Source organism: Perca flavescens, chromosome 16, assembly GCF_004354835.1.
Source record: "Perca flavescens isolate YP-PL-M2 chromosome 16, PFLA_1.0, whole genome shotgun sequence".
Lineage (NCBI taxonomy): Eukaryota > Metazoa > Chordata > Actinopteri > Perciformes > Percidae > Perca > Perca flavescens.
This window is the reverse complement of record NC_041346.1, coordinates 6,102,932-6,117,530: the sequence shown is the minus strand read 5'-3', so window position 1 is coordinate 6,117,530 and position 14,599 is coordinate 6,102,932.

Sequence of the window (14,599 nt, the reverse complement as noted above, 5' to 3'; positions counted from 1 at the left end):
ATTAGCGATAGGCAAAAAAAAGAGCTAAAACAGCAAAAGACTTAGAAAAACTAGGAGCTTGATACGAGAGCAAAAACACTGTTTACGCTAACAATCTGGCAGGGAATGGATGTCTGGTCACGGCTTATATAGTGCAGATGATGGTAATCAGGACCAGGTGTGCAGATAGCAGCAGCTGTAATCAGTTGGTGAATCAGTCGGGATGTGTTCAGGAAAACTCAGGAAACCGAACTTCAGTTTAGAGCAAAAAACAAAACATAGGCAAAACAGCCTCAGGATGCTGGATTCATACCCCCACCCTTCCGATGGACACCACCGGGCGGACCACCCGGAGCACCAGGATGGAGCCTATAGAAGTCCCGGAGCAGATCGGCATCAAGGATCTGGTGCCGAGGTATCCAGCTCCTCTCCTCAGGACCGTATCCCTCCCAGTCCACGAGGAATTGGAAACCCCGCCCACGTCGTCAGGAGTCCATGATGCAGCAAACGATGTAGACAGGACCCCCATCGATAATCTGCGGGGGAGGCGGGGGAGGAGGCAACAGGGGACTGAGGAAAACGGGCTTAAGGCAGGAGACATGGAAGGCAGGATGTACCCTGAGGGTCTTAGGTAATTTCAGACGGACCACAGCTGGGTTTATGATCCGTTCCACCACAAACGGACCAATAAACTTAGGGGACAGCTTCTTAGATTCTGTCCGCAGGGGAAGATTCCGGGTGGCCAACCAGACCTTATCCCCAACCGTGTAGACAGGAGCTGGGACACGGTGACGATTGGCTTGATGCTGGTAACTGTCAGAGGCTTTAAGGAGGGTCCTCCTGGCACGATGCCAGGTCCGATGGCAACGGCGAATGTGACCTTGGACTGAGGGAACGGAGAGATCCTTCTCCTGCGAAGGAAACAGGGGTGGTTGATATCCGTACAGACACTGAAAGGGGGACATCCCAGTGGCAGTGGTTGGGAGATTGTTATGGGCGTACTCAGCCCATGGTAGCTGAGAGGACCAGGTGGAGGGATTTGAAGAGACGAGGCAGCGAAGCGTGGACTCAATCTTCTGGTTGGCCCTTTCAGCTTGACCACAGTCGACTGGGGATGGAATCCAGATGTGAGACTGACAATAGCTCCAATGGTTGGCAGAAAGCCTTCCAAACAGCTGAGGTGAACTGCGGGCCACGATCCGAAACTATGTGACCAGCATGTTGGCGGTTGGCGGAAGGGGCAGAAAGTGAGCAAATTTGCTGAACCTGTCCACTACTGTCAGGACAACGGTGTTCCCCTCAGATAAGGGCCCACCGGTCACAAAATCCAGAGCCAGATGCGACCAGGGTCGCTGAGGGACGGGCAGAGGATGCAAGAAGTCCAGAGCTGGGTTGATTGGTCCCCTTATTTTGAGCACACACCGGGCATGCAGCAACGAAACTCCAAGTCTGGTCTCCCATTGCAGGCCACCAAAACCTTCTGCGCAGTAAGGCCATAGTTCTAGCCACACCGGGATGACAAGCCATCTTGCTGGCATGGGCCCACTGAAGCACAGCAGAACGGACAGAGTCACAAACAGACGACCTGGCGGACCATTACCAGGACCGGACTGAGTCCGAAGGGCTGTCATAACCTCCTCCATCCTCCAGGTGACAGCGCACACGATGAGCTTCTGTGGCAGATTAGTCTCCGGTGCAGCCTCATCTTCCACTGCCTTGGAAAACATCCTGGAAAGAGCGTCCGCCTTGCCATTCCGTGAGCCTGGTCGAAAGGTGAGAGAAAAATTGAAGCGTCCAAAAAACAAGGCCCACTTGGCTTGACGTGAGTTTAGACATCTGGCGGATTGCACGTATGCAAGGTTTTTGATGTCTGTCCAAACCACAAACAGTTGTTCAGCCCCCTCCAGCCAGTGGTGTCACTCTTCCAAGGCGAGTTTAACAGCGAGCAGTTCCCGGTTCCCCACATAATAATTTCTTTTAGCCAGAGAGAGGCGACGAGAGAAAAAGGCACAAGGATGAAGCTTTTGGTCACTGGAGCTCCGCTGAGAGAGAATGGCACCGACTCCCACATCAGAAGCATCCACTTCCACAATGAACTGACGAGACGTATCTGGGTGAGAGAGGATAGGTGCATCAGTGAAGCGCTTCGTCAGATCTAGGAAAGCCTTGTTAGCATCCGGATTCCAACTGAATGTTCTGGAACTTCACGTCAGGGCAGTGAGCGGAGCGGCCACTCGGCTATAATGGTGGACGAACCGTCTGTAAAAATTTGCAAACCCCAGGAACCTCTGGAGTTGCAACCTGGACTCGAGTACTGCCTTAACTTTCTCAAGATCCATCTTCAACTGGCCCTCGGAGATGATGTAAGAGGTGGTGCGGGCATGAAAATCACATTTCTCAGCCTTAATGAACAGTTGATTCTCCAATAACCGCTGCAGAACCTGCAGGACATGGTTAGGCAGATCCTCGGAAAACACAAGAATGTCATCTAAGTAAACAAACACAAAACGACCGATCATGTCTCTCAGAACGTCGTTAACCATACTCTGTGAGTCCAAATGGCATGACCAGATACTCAAAGTGGCCCATAGGAGTGTTGAATCCATCCATCCATCCATCCATCCATCAAACTTCCCTTTCCCGAGCCACATCCCAGGCCAGGTTGGAGATATAATCCCTCCACCTAGTCCTGGGTCTTCCCCGAGGCCTCCTCCCAGCTGAACGTGCCTGGAACACCTCCCTAGGGAGGCGCCCAGAGGTTGCGCAAGTCCAGCTTAGTGAAAGTGGTTGCGCCCTGCAGGGAGTCAAAAGCAGAGTTCATCAAGGGCAGAGGGTACTTGTTCTTGATAGTTATATCATTAAGCCCACAGTAGTCAATACAAGGCCGCAGGGTGCCGTCTATTTTATGAAGAAGAACCCTGCCCCCAGGAGGAGGGACAAATGAGACCAACAGTGAGAGAATCCTTAATGTAGCTTTCCATGGCTTCACGTTCTGGTTTAGATATACTGTAGAGGCGGCTCTTAGGGTAGGCAGCACCAGGTATAAGATTGATAGCACAATCATAAGGTCGGAGGGGGGGCAGAGACATGGCCTTCTGTTTGCTAAACACCTCCTGAAGATTGTAGTAGACATCGGGAACCATGGACATGTCAAGAGGTGGTGAGTCCCGATCCTGTTTAGAAGCAGAGGGGGCCCAGGCAGTTTTGAGACAGTCAGCATGACACTTTATACTCCAGTTGGTTACCTTGCCAGTGGCCCAATCAATAGTGGGCCAAAACAAAACATAGGCAAAACAGGCTCAGGATGCTGGATTCATGACATGTATAGCAGTTGAATGGCATGCTTAGGCCTGTATTGACAATGTCTATATGATGTTATATTTCAGCATCTGTTTATTAAAAGAAAACCCATAAAAGCTTTAAACTTACACTTCATTGTCAATAATGTGCATTTGTCTAGTGCCATCTAGTGGGAACGTTTCACATTTCCATTACATTTCCTTCCCAAATGTGTAGACTTAGCTGGCGTTAGAACAGATGGAGGAATTCCACACAAAGAAACATAGCATAATCTGGGTCTTCATCCAGATTAAAAAAATAGATTTAGTATTTTAAATTGACATACATTTTTATTGATATATGGGGGGGATTTAAATAGCTCAAGTTACTGTATTGTGTGAACAGTTAACTTCATTAAATATTTTATTTGCCGTTTTCTTTTTTCGGGGTGCAAATGTTCCACCAAAACAAGTTCCTTCCCGAGACTATTTTGCAGAACCACCATCTCTGCGTCCGGAGCTTAGAAGATTGTGATTGGTTTAAAGAAATGCAAACAATCCAGAGCGGGTTTTTTTTTTCTCCTATCCCAGAATGTATGTCTGGTGTAGCCAGACCTTACTCCACACACCTTAGACATGTTAGATACATCAAACCAGGCTCTAATAGAGTGTGACACAGGAGTGGCTTTTAGCTCCTGTCCAATCCTACTCCCACAAAACCCTCCTTTCCTCCTGTCAGAGTAAAAAGAAATTCTGTCTTGTCCCAAACCCTGGAAGAATGACTTCCATCCCATCACATCATTGTTCATATTGAGCATGGATCGACTTTAAATTCTCTTACTTTAACTACACAATGAACAATCAGTGGCCTTTAGCACTGAGTTAACTGTGTGAGTTGTGAGCTTGAAGGCGGAAATGTATGAAATGTAAACCTGCGGGTTTAACGATAATCCATTTCCCATACAGTCAGCTTGTGAGAAAATATGCTCTGCTATCTGATCACACACACGCACGCAGGCACGCACACATGCACACACACACACACAGAGTGGTGAGTTGAAGCAGCTGCTGTGGACTGAGAGAGACAGACATATAGGAATAATAAGAGAGAGAGAGAGTGAGAGAGTGTGGTGTCCCTCCTCCATTGACATATGTTTCTTCCGAAGTTTACAATATCTTTCTTTCCTCAATTCCTTTATTTAGTCAGGGAAAAAAGTGGATTTACCTCACGTTTGTAGGACAAACTTTTAATTAGTCCATGACGATTTAGCCTCTGGGGCCAACAGACAATATTTCGGGGTGTAGCCTGCGGATATCAGGATAACAGATATCCATTCCTCTTACGTTTGCAGAGTCCGATCAGCAACTTAAGACTTGAGAATGGTAATGATCATGAAAGACGACATTGCTATAAACAGATACCTGCATATGAATGCAGATAAATTAAAAAACAAAAGCTAAATTGTCATCAGACAATAGTTGATGGCTTCTGAGATTTGAACGCCTCTGTTGCTCTCCACATGGACTGTTTACCTGCATGCAACCAAAGCCCCCTTAAACGTGATTAGTCAATACTACCAGGACTACAAACAGAAACCAGAACCTTTGATACTAAAATCATGTCCTGTTGCCTTCAGATTCATATTGCTATGCAGATATGTGTTTATAGAGGTTAACCAACCATTAGTCTATATCCACGACGTTCCACTTCCGGGATTGCTCTGGTGCCGCTGGAAACTCCGAATGCAAGTCTTTTCAGCTGATTTCCGTTTTCTTCCACTTTCTTTGTGTTGTAATTCTAAACTCTGGTGGATTTCTGAGGACCATGGTTAGCTGCTCCTCAGATCTCTGCAGGGTAAATCCAGACAGCTAGCTAGACCATCTGTCCAATCTGAGTTTTCTGTTGCACGACTAAAACTACTTTTGAACTTTGAACTTTTACACATGTTCCACCAAGACAAGTTCCTCCCAAGGCTATTTTGCAGTTGCTCGGTCCGGGGCTTAGCCCCACCCATGACGATAGGTTTAAAGATATGCCAATAAACCAGAGCACGTTTTTCTCCCAACCCGGAGAAAGTTTCAGAATACACATGGTACCTACAGCAATGATACGACAACTCAGTGACATATTGGGCAAACAAGACTGAAACTAAAGCTACAGGTCTATAAGCAAAAAGTCTGCATCCTCACCAATTGATTAAGCATGTCAAGATAAGATTTTAATGATCTAGTTTGAGACTTAGTTTTGGCATGAGATGAGACATCCAAAGTAGTAACAAACTAAAGTTTCATTTTGTGGATTTTTCTGCTTTGTTGTCTCAACTCTAAAGCTCACTGAACAGAGAGAAAGACATACTGTTGGGTGGAGGAAAAGAAACAGATACAGAAAGTCAACTTGAGGATAGACAGATGTCAGAAGGGTGACACAGAGCCCTCAGCCATCAGTTCACCAGTTGAACAAACTGCTCACATCCTTAAATATTTACTCGGTCGCCAGGACAGCAGACATTCTTCCAGTCCCTGTATTTTGACGTTTGGGTTTCCCCGTCTGGAAAACGTTGCTGTGATGAATGAGGGTATCAGATTTAAATCTGACCGCTGGTGACGTGATGTTTTTGTCTTTCTTTTTGTTTCTTTTTTCCCCCCAGTCTGAAGCAGGTGTGTGAAAGAACATTGGGCCTCATTCACCAATATCTTCCTTTTCTCTTAAATGTGTTCTTAAGAAGGTTCCTAAGAAAAGTCTACGCCGGATTAATGACGTGTTCTTAAACAGATTTGTTCGCACCTGTGTTCTTAGGATTAATGAATCCCACGTCTTCGTAACTGAAAGCGCGTGCCAGTTGTTCCTAATTAGCATAAGAAAATGCCCCACAAATTCCCATATGAGGACATGACACTTCCTGTGCACCTCCTGGGAGAAAGGTTTTCGGAGATTGTCGGAGCCGCGGTGGAGGAAGTACTGAATCTCAGTACTTAAATAAAAGTACAAATAACCAGAGACATATTTACTTTAGTAAACGTAGAAGGTGTGCACTACCACAAACAAGGCCTGGCTTTTAAAAAAAGTTCCTATACTAACAAGCATAAAACGGAAATATGTTGTTAGAATCGGAATGCGGTTGGTTTTATTCATGGATGTATTTTAAGACAGTTTTATTTTCTTTAACCATGCAAGTAAGCAAATAAAGTGTGTGAAGCAGCGCAAATGGAGAGATGTGAAGAGGTCCAGCCAAATAAATAAGATATGAACGCGTTTTACGCAGCCTGGCGGAGGAGTAAACGACGCTGTGGAGAAAAATAGATATAGCAACTATGATTTAAAAACGTGAATAATAAAAACAAACGTTTTCATTTTCACTTTTACCGGAGGCTGTATTACCGAGGGTCAGCAGTGCTGTGCCCGGGCTCTGCAGCACCAGAGCCGGCTTGGATCAGCGGTGCCCCATATATACAGTATCTACGGCAACCAAACTTTACTGGTGAGACAAACATGTGACGGTCAGGAAGACGTTTTGGCAGGGGGGAAACTGATCAGAAATTGTAACGGAAAATTGTAGAAATGTAGTGGAGTAGAAAGTAGTTCAAAATTTTGAAGTTTGAACTATGAACTGAACTAGTTCATTTTAAAATTTTTGAACTGAACTTTGAACTAGTTCATGTAGAAAGTGAACTTTCCCAACACTGGCTACACCACGCGTACATTCTGGGATAGGAGAAAAAAAACTCTCTGGGTTGTTTGCATTTCTTTAAACCAATCACAATTGTTTCGAGAAGGAACTTGTTTTGGTGTAACACTTGCACCAGGCAAAAAAGAAAACGCCACGTACAATACTAAATGAGCTATTCAAATTAGCTGGATACATGGTTAAATGCAATTTGCTTTTACAAGTGTATCTCCGTGTGTACTTTGTCCACAGCAATCTCTACCAATTTGTCCCAAAACGTCCCAGTTAGATAATAAATGCTGAAATGTTATTTTTATATATTTTTTAAACAACCTTGTAGTAGACCTTGTGTTATGCCATTAATAATGTATGGGCTGCGTACCACTGTGTATGACCACCATCTTCTGGATATCTATTCAAATCACACACATGGATAAAAAAGCAGTGGACATTCAGCATTTTTAATCGGGCTCAGACTCAAAACTGCTGCTGTGGTTTGGTCTCGGGTCGAACTTGGACAAAAGGCATGTTCACGTAGGGTGGGGCATAATTTTTTGTGCCCGATCACAGCTCTACTCTGAAAGGCCCTGAACACCCTCACAGGTGTTTTGAGTTAATCTGGCTGATTGGACCTCTTCCCAGGTGTGGGTGTGTCTAGTGTGATTGATTGACATCTTCCAGCTTCTCTTGTTAGCTTTGTTGCACCAGTTAGGGCGGGACAAATGACAGCTTTACCATTACTATTGGCTGAAAAGATTTGTGACGCGATGAATTCCCATCTAAGCTCCGGCACACCTTCAACCTGAGCAGAGGTCTAATCCGCCAGAAAGATTGAAATCACCTGTGTGGGTGTTCAGAGGCTTGAAGCGCAACAGCAGCAATGTATTTGTTTAAAAAAAATATCTACATTTTGTCAGGTGGGGTTCTGCAAAACAAAAGATAAACCAAAGAATATCAATGCAATCTTGCATTCTTTGTTAGAATAAAACATTATCATTACTGTTGAAAAATCAAAATGCTGTGAATGCACATTTCCCAACATTCAACATTTCCCTGTTGACCGCAGCTTAAGGCAGGGCTATCCACTTTGACATTACTATTTTTGGGAGCTGTTTTTGTTGTAGCCATTGGCTGTCTTCAATGAATAAGTGAATCCAATTAATGCTCATTGTACAGTAAGAAGAAAAATAATATAGTAATTTAAAGACGTCTCGTATGTTGTCTAAGTGGCTTAAAATTGAAGTTGAACAGCCTGGCCTGTACCATCTGATGGAATTAAAACTCTAAAATTAGTCAGGAAAGTCACTGTTTCATGTTTCTGTGAGGTGCTTGGATAATTCCCAGATATTCTTTGGATTTCATAATAAAGTCATTACATTTAATTTGATATTCAAGAAGATCCACATCTAGTACTACACAATTACATGTTAATTAAATATTGGTGTACAGCAGTAGCACTGAAGGGAAATGAATGGAATGGCGTGGTAATGGGACAGAAGGGAAGGGGAAAAAAACCTAGATTAGTATTGGGAAACATAAGCTGCTTTTTTTGTTTCTTTCAAACAGTCCTTTTCCTCTCTTTGCTCTTTCTTTAAGCAAAAAAGTGCCAGGAAATGTTGAAAATGAGCATAAGAAGAGACAACCAAAGTATTTCCTTTCCAGAAAGATACAAAAGAAATATCAAATTCAAAGAGTAGCCTAACATGCTATCCATCATGTGGAGGCAGCGCAGGTGAAACAAATTCTTTCCAGCCACAACTGGCACCATAGTGAATACCCGTTCTCACTCCCAACAAATACAACATCTTGGTCAGTGGCCCTACGTGTCAGACCAAGTCTAATGTATTGTAGTGGATATACTGTACTGTGTATAGATATAGATACATATATATCTATATATCAGTGTGTGAATTATACCGTGCACACTTTTTTTCCACGGGGGGATCGTGCGCTTGCAACTTACAATGACTTACAATAACATAATATAATAACAGCTACAAGTGTATGCACTATACAGGATTTACCCTATTATACTTTATCGACAGGAATTGATAGGTCAAACTGAAAACAGCCAGCCACAAATAGTCTATAAACAAACCATCAGGCTGTCTTTGGGATTTCACATGAACAACGGTTAAAGTTACTCAGGCTACCGAAGAATACCATAATTCCTCCGTTCAATTAGACCTTAGCGACGCACCCCAAGCTTCCATCCTTAACAAACAGCCATGTATACGGGCACTTCCAGTCTCTCCACTGCTGGCTGTTACAATTTAACGGGAGAGAGAGGAGCAAGAGGGGTAAGGATCATCTTCAGCCAGAGAAGACATTATTTCTTCAGCTTCTTCTTGTGTTGTCACCCCAGTGGGAGGTGTGCTAACAGGGCTTGCAACAGGTGAATTAGTCGTGCTATTAACGTCATTGCTACACATTTTTAGTAAAACTTAAAATTATTAAACTGCCTTTTTTTCTTTTTGCTATGGCTATATGATGCTTACTGCAGAATGGATTTCAAGGACTTTGCGCGCCGATTAATGGCCTCCAACGTTTATATTTTTTCTGCTAATCTTTGAGTTAACATGTAGCCTACTAAACATGAGTTGAATTTGCACCGCCACATTGGTGTGGTGGTGAAGTGCAGTCATGCTGCATTCATGAGCGTAGGGTAGGCTCAGGTCTACGTCCGTAGTAGCCTATATTTTAATTTAACGTCTTTAATGGTAAGAGATTGCACAGGGATGGATAATGAGCGTTGATTAAGATTAAATTACAATGCCACATATGGCAGACACCTTAAGATATGAGAGAACCCCTCAGATTTTTGACTTTGGTCCTTTCATGGGAGCCAGTCCTCACTCTATGGGAGCTCAGCTCCCTCTGGCTCCCACGTAATTTGAACACTGCTATATATATATTGGCCAGAATTTGATGGAGTTTTTTCCCCCAACTGCTCCTTCCAGGCAGCGCTGCAACCGCTGCCTTCAAGGCACCTAACCCTAACCTTAACCTTAACCATAACCATAACCAGTGCCTCCCAACGGTGCCTTCCAGGCAGCGTTGCCTGGGAGGCAACAACCACCTCAGTTTTTTCTTCATTTAATTTAAGAAAGTTAAGGTACATCCAGTCGTTAATTTGTTCAATGCACATATTCAGGTGTTGTATTGGGCTATAATTCCCTGGCGATAAGGTTATGTAAATTTGTGTGTCATCCGCATAACTATGGTAACTTATTTTGTTGTTTTCCATAATCTGAGCCAGTGGAAGCATGTAGATGTTGAACAGAAGAGGCCCCAGAACTGAGCCTTGGGGAACTCCGCATGTCATATTTGTATGCTCATATGTATAATTACCTATAGACACAAAGTAGTCCCTATTCTTTAAATATGATTCAAACCACTTTAGTACTGAGCCAGAAAGACCAACCCAGTTTTCCAATCGGTCAAGTAATATGTTGTGGTCGACTGTATCAAATGTAGCACTGAGATCAAGTAATACTAAGACTGAAATTTTGCCACTATCTGTGTTTAAGTGGATGTCATTAAAGACTTTGACAAGAGCCGTTTCAGTGCTGTGGTGTGGTCGAAAAACCTGACTGGAAGGCATCCAAACTATTGTTGAGTGATAAGAAAAGGTTGAGTTGTTGAAAAAACGCTTTTTCTATGATTTTGCTTAAAAATGGAAGGTTTGATATTGGCCTATAGTTGCTCATTAGTGACGTGTCTAGATTGTTCTTTTTTAGGAGTGGCTTGATGACTGCAGTTTTTAGGGCCTGTGGAAAGATACCTGAGAGCAGAGATGTATTTACAATATTTAGAAGATCAGAAGCCAAACAATTCGAAACACTTTTGAAAACACCCGTTGGTAGAATATCAAGGCAACAGGAGTAGGTTTTCAGATGTTGATAATGTCTTCCAGGTTGTTATGGCTGATCGCATGAAATTGTGTCATATTTGATTTTGTTTTGTGTGAACACTGTGACAACATATATCCTGTACTTGATATGGAAGCACTGACTGTCTAATTTTCTGAATTTTGTCTGTGAAGAAGGTGGCAAAGTCATTGCAAGCCTTGGTAGACAACAGTTCAGATGCTATTGGTACTGGAGGGTTTGTTAATCTATCGACAGTAGCAAACAAAGCACATGAATTATTATTGTTTCTGGCAATAATTTCAGAGAAAAAGGACCGCCTTGCATTCCTTAGTTCCAAATTATAAATGCGAAGTCTCTCTTTATAGATTTTATAGTGGACCTGGAGATTAGATTTTCGCCAACTACGTTCAGCTTTTCGACACTCTCTTTTTTCTGTTCTCACCACTATAACATTTCTCCATGGAGATCTTTTCTTACCAGAGACAGCTTTGACCTTAGTGGGAGCAATAGCATCAATAACATTCGTAATTTTACAGTTGAAATTATCTACAAGCTCTGTGACTGAGACCCCTGAGGGGGTGGGTGTAGAGGAGAAAAGCTGAATGAATGATTCACTTGTGTTTTCAGTGATATACCGTTTTCTGATTAACTTAGTTTGAACACTTTTGGGCACCAAGATAGTGCCGTTAAAGAAAACACAGGAATGATCAGAGAGAGCAACATCAGTCACCACAACCTTGGAAATGTTTAGACCCTTGGAGATAATCAAGTCCAGAGTGTGCCCCTTATTATGCCTGGGCTGTGTCACATGCTGAGTCAGTCCATAGCTCTCAAAAACACAACACAGTTCTTTGGTTCCTCGGTCCTGGGAGTTGTCAACATGAATGTTAAAATCACCAGCAATAATTACATGGTCAAAGTTAATACAGATTATAGACAGCAGTTCATTAAAATTGTCAAAGAAGTTTGCACAGTATTTAGGTGGCCTGTAGATATTTATAAGTATGGCTTGAGGGGAGGATCTTAGCTGAAGAGATTTAAATGTAATATCTAGAGCTTGGTTCTTCAACGTTTTGTAAGCCAAGGGCCCCTTAACTGAGAGAGAGACAGAGCAGGGACCCCCTACTACAATGTATAAAATGAAGTTGCATATTAATCTGGGCCTACAACAACATGTGGGTGGCCTGAAGCCTTTATACCTTTTTAGTGCATACAATACTAAGCTATTAAAATATTTGTTGGCATGATTTGATCAATTATGTTATAATGTTAATCCTCAGGATTACCTGGATCTGTGGATGGCCTTAGTGACTACCTTACCTATAGGCCAGTCAGCCCATCATCAGTGTTTTTTTCTCACAAATAGGCTGATATATATTTGCTAATAATATGTTGGATTCATGTAAAGACATTTTCATTGTTGAAGACACTTTCAAACAATTTGGAGGCCCCCCTGCGGTAACTCTGAGGACCCCCCTAGGCTCCCCAGACCCCCTGTTGAAGATCTCTGATCTAGAGAATGAACTGCATTTATTTCATGCATGAAAAATGCAAGGCACATAAACTGCCGGATTTTTTTTTAGATACAAAATACAGACGGATCTCCCGCTATATTGAAAGTAAATCTTAAAAAGCAAGAAAGGCTTTTTAATACACTTTGTTTTTTGACTGATGAGTACCACCAGTTTTTTTCTATTCTTACCTGAATTTTACTTTCTGGTTAAATTGCTCTGACCTATCACGGTCATATCTCTGCTGTACACCGGTGTGGGTACCGGGTTCAGATAAATCTTAACAAATGATGTTCGGATTGGGTACGGCCTACTTGACATTGTGCATTGTGTCTTTTTGGTGAAAATCTATGTGGGTAAAACCCATTTAAAAAGCTGAAGCACACAGCATTCGGGGTTTGTGCATCGGCTGCAGCTGTCATCCTGCATGGAGATGCACGCTGCAGCAGAGCGATGGCAGCTGCTGATTGGCAGCTCTAATGACATGCAGCAGTATTCAAACCAGAACCGAGGAGAGGAAGAGGCTGTTAGTTGGACAGATGCCAACAATTCTCTCTCCTCTTTTCTCTCCTTCTGTTCCTCCTCTCCTTTGTGTCTCCTTTTTCTTCTCTTTTACCTTTTATACTTTACTCTGCCTTCCGTCCCCTCACCTTTCCTACTTCTTCCCTTTACTATTGTCTCCAGACTGTTGCATTTTCTTCCTTTTCTTTCTCCTTGTGTTATTGTCTAACTTCCTTAAAGTCCCTTCCATATTTTCAACCCCTAATCTCTCCCATCCTTTCCATTTTTGTTTGTTTTTCCTTTACTTTCTTTTCCGTCTCTTTCTCACTTTTCCTATCTGATTTTCAATTTCATCTTTTCCCTATTGTTTCCTTTCCTTGTTTTTCTTTTTCTATTTTTCCCATCCATTTCTTTCTACCCCCTCCCTCTCTCCATTCTGCATATGTGTCAGGACGAAAGGTGTGTGTGTGTGTGTGTGTGTGTGTGTGTGTGTGTGTGTGTGTGTGTGTGTGTGTGTTTGTGTGTTGCTGACAGCTGCAGATCATTAGTGTAGCAGGTAGCTATACACACACACACACCACCCGCTTTTGCAAACACAAGCACAAACACACACACACACACACACACACACACACACACACACACACAGACATACATTGCTGACAGACACACTGCTGCACCTGGCCTATTGCACACAGCGTGTGTAAGAATGAGTATGCAGAGCTGAGGATGACAGAGATAAATCAACATTTAAAAAAAAAAAAGATTTCAAATGTGCTTATTTTTAGTCGAGACACACAGGCGCACGTGCACACACACGCATGCATGTTCAGATACAGGCTATAACCTCTGTGTAGTTAAGAGACCCAAAACAGAGTGAGATTAATGTTGCTACCCTCCACCAGAGACTGTTGCACGTACCCCGCCATGCTCAGGAATCACACACACACAAACACACTCACAAACACACTCTATCTGCTGACGTCTGCGTTTCCATTGTGGAATTTATGCTAAATATGCATATCTTAATTGCATTATCTGAAATAATTAGCCAGTGTATTTTTTTCTTTCCCTCTCGCCCGTCCGCGAGCTGAGCAAACAGCGTCGCGCTGGGGGGGTGCCCCACTCGCTGCCACCACTTGGACCGAATTAATCCAGTCCCCGTTTGCTAATTATTATCAGTTCTGCTGTGCAGTTACACACACTGAGAGCCAGGGGCAGATAGAAGGGAACTATCTCTCCTTTGCTTCCATCCTACCTCCAATGTCAAAAAAAGAATAAAAGTGAAACAAGAATCAGAGGAAAGGAGAGAGGATAGAAAGGAACGATGGGAAGGGAAGTAGGTGCATCCATAACCCAATAATAGCCAAAAGACTTCTTCTGCGGCATCATCATGATCAACAATGTGAAGGGGATACAGAATAAAAAATAAAAGAATAAGGAGGGGAAGTGTTGACTAGAGAGAGAGAGAGAGGGAAGGAAAGGAAAGGAAGAATTGATGGTAAGGAATGCATTGTACTGCTGAAGTGAACAGGGAAAAGGTGAATATAAGAAAAACGTTTGCCAGGAAGTGATAGATGGAAGGTGATACAAAAGTGGAGGAAGCAACCAGTGGTGGAAGAAGTATTCAGATCTTTTACTAAGTACTAATACCAGACTTAAAAAAACAAACAAACTTGTAGGCCGTTTTATTGCTGGGTAGTTTAATTCATAATAAAACATTGTATTTTATAAACTGCATGTTTTTTGTGTGCAAAATCCTTAATTTGTCAAGTAACTCACTAAAATTGTCA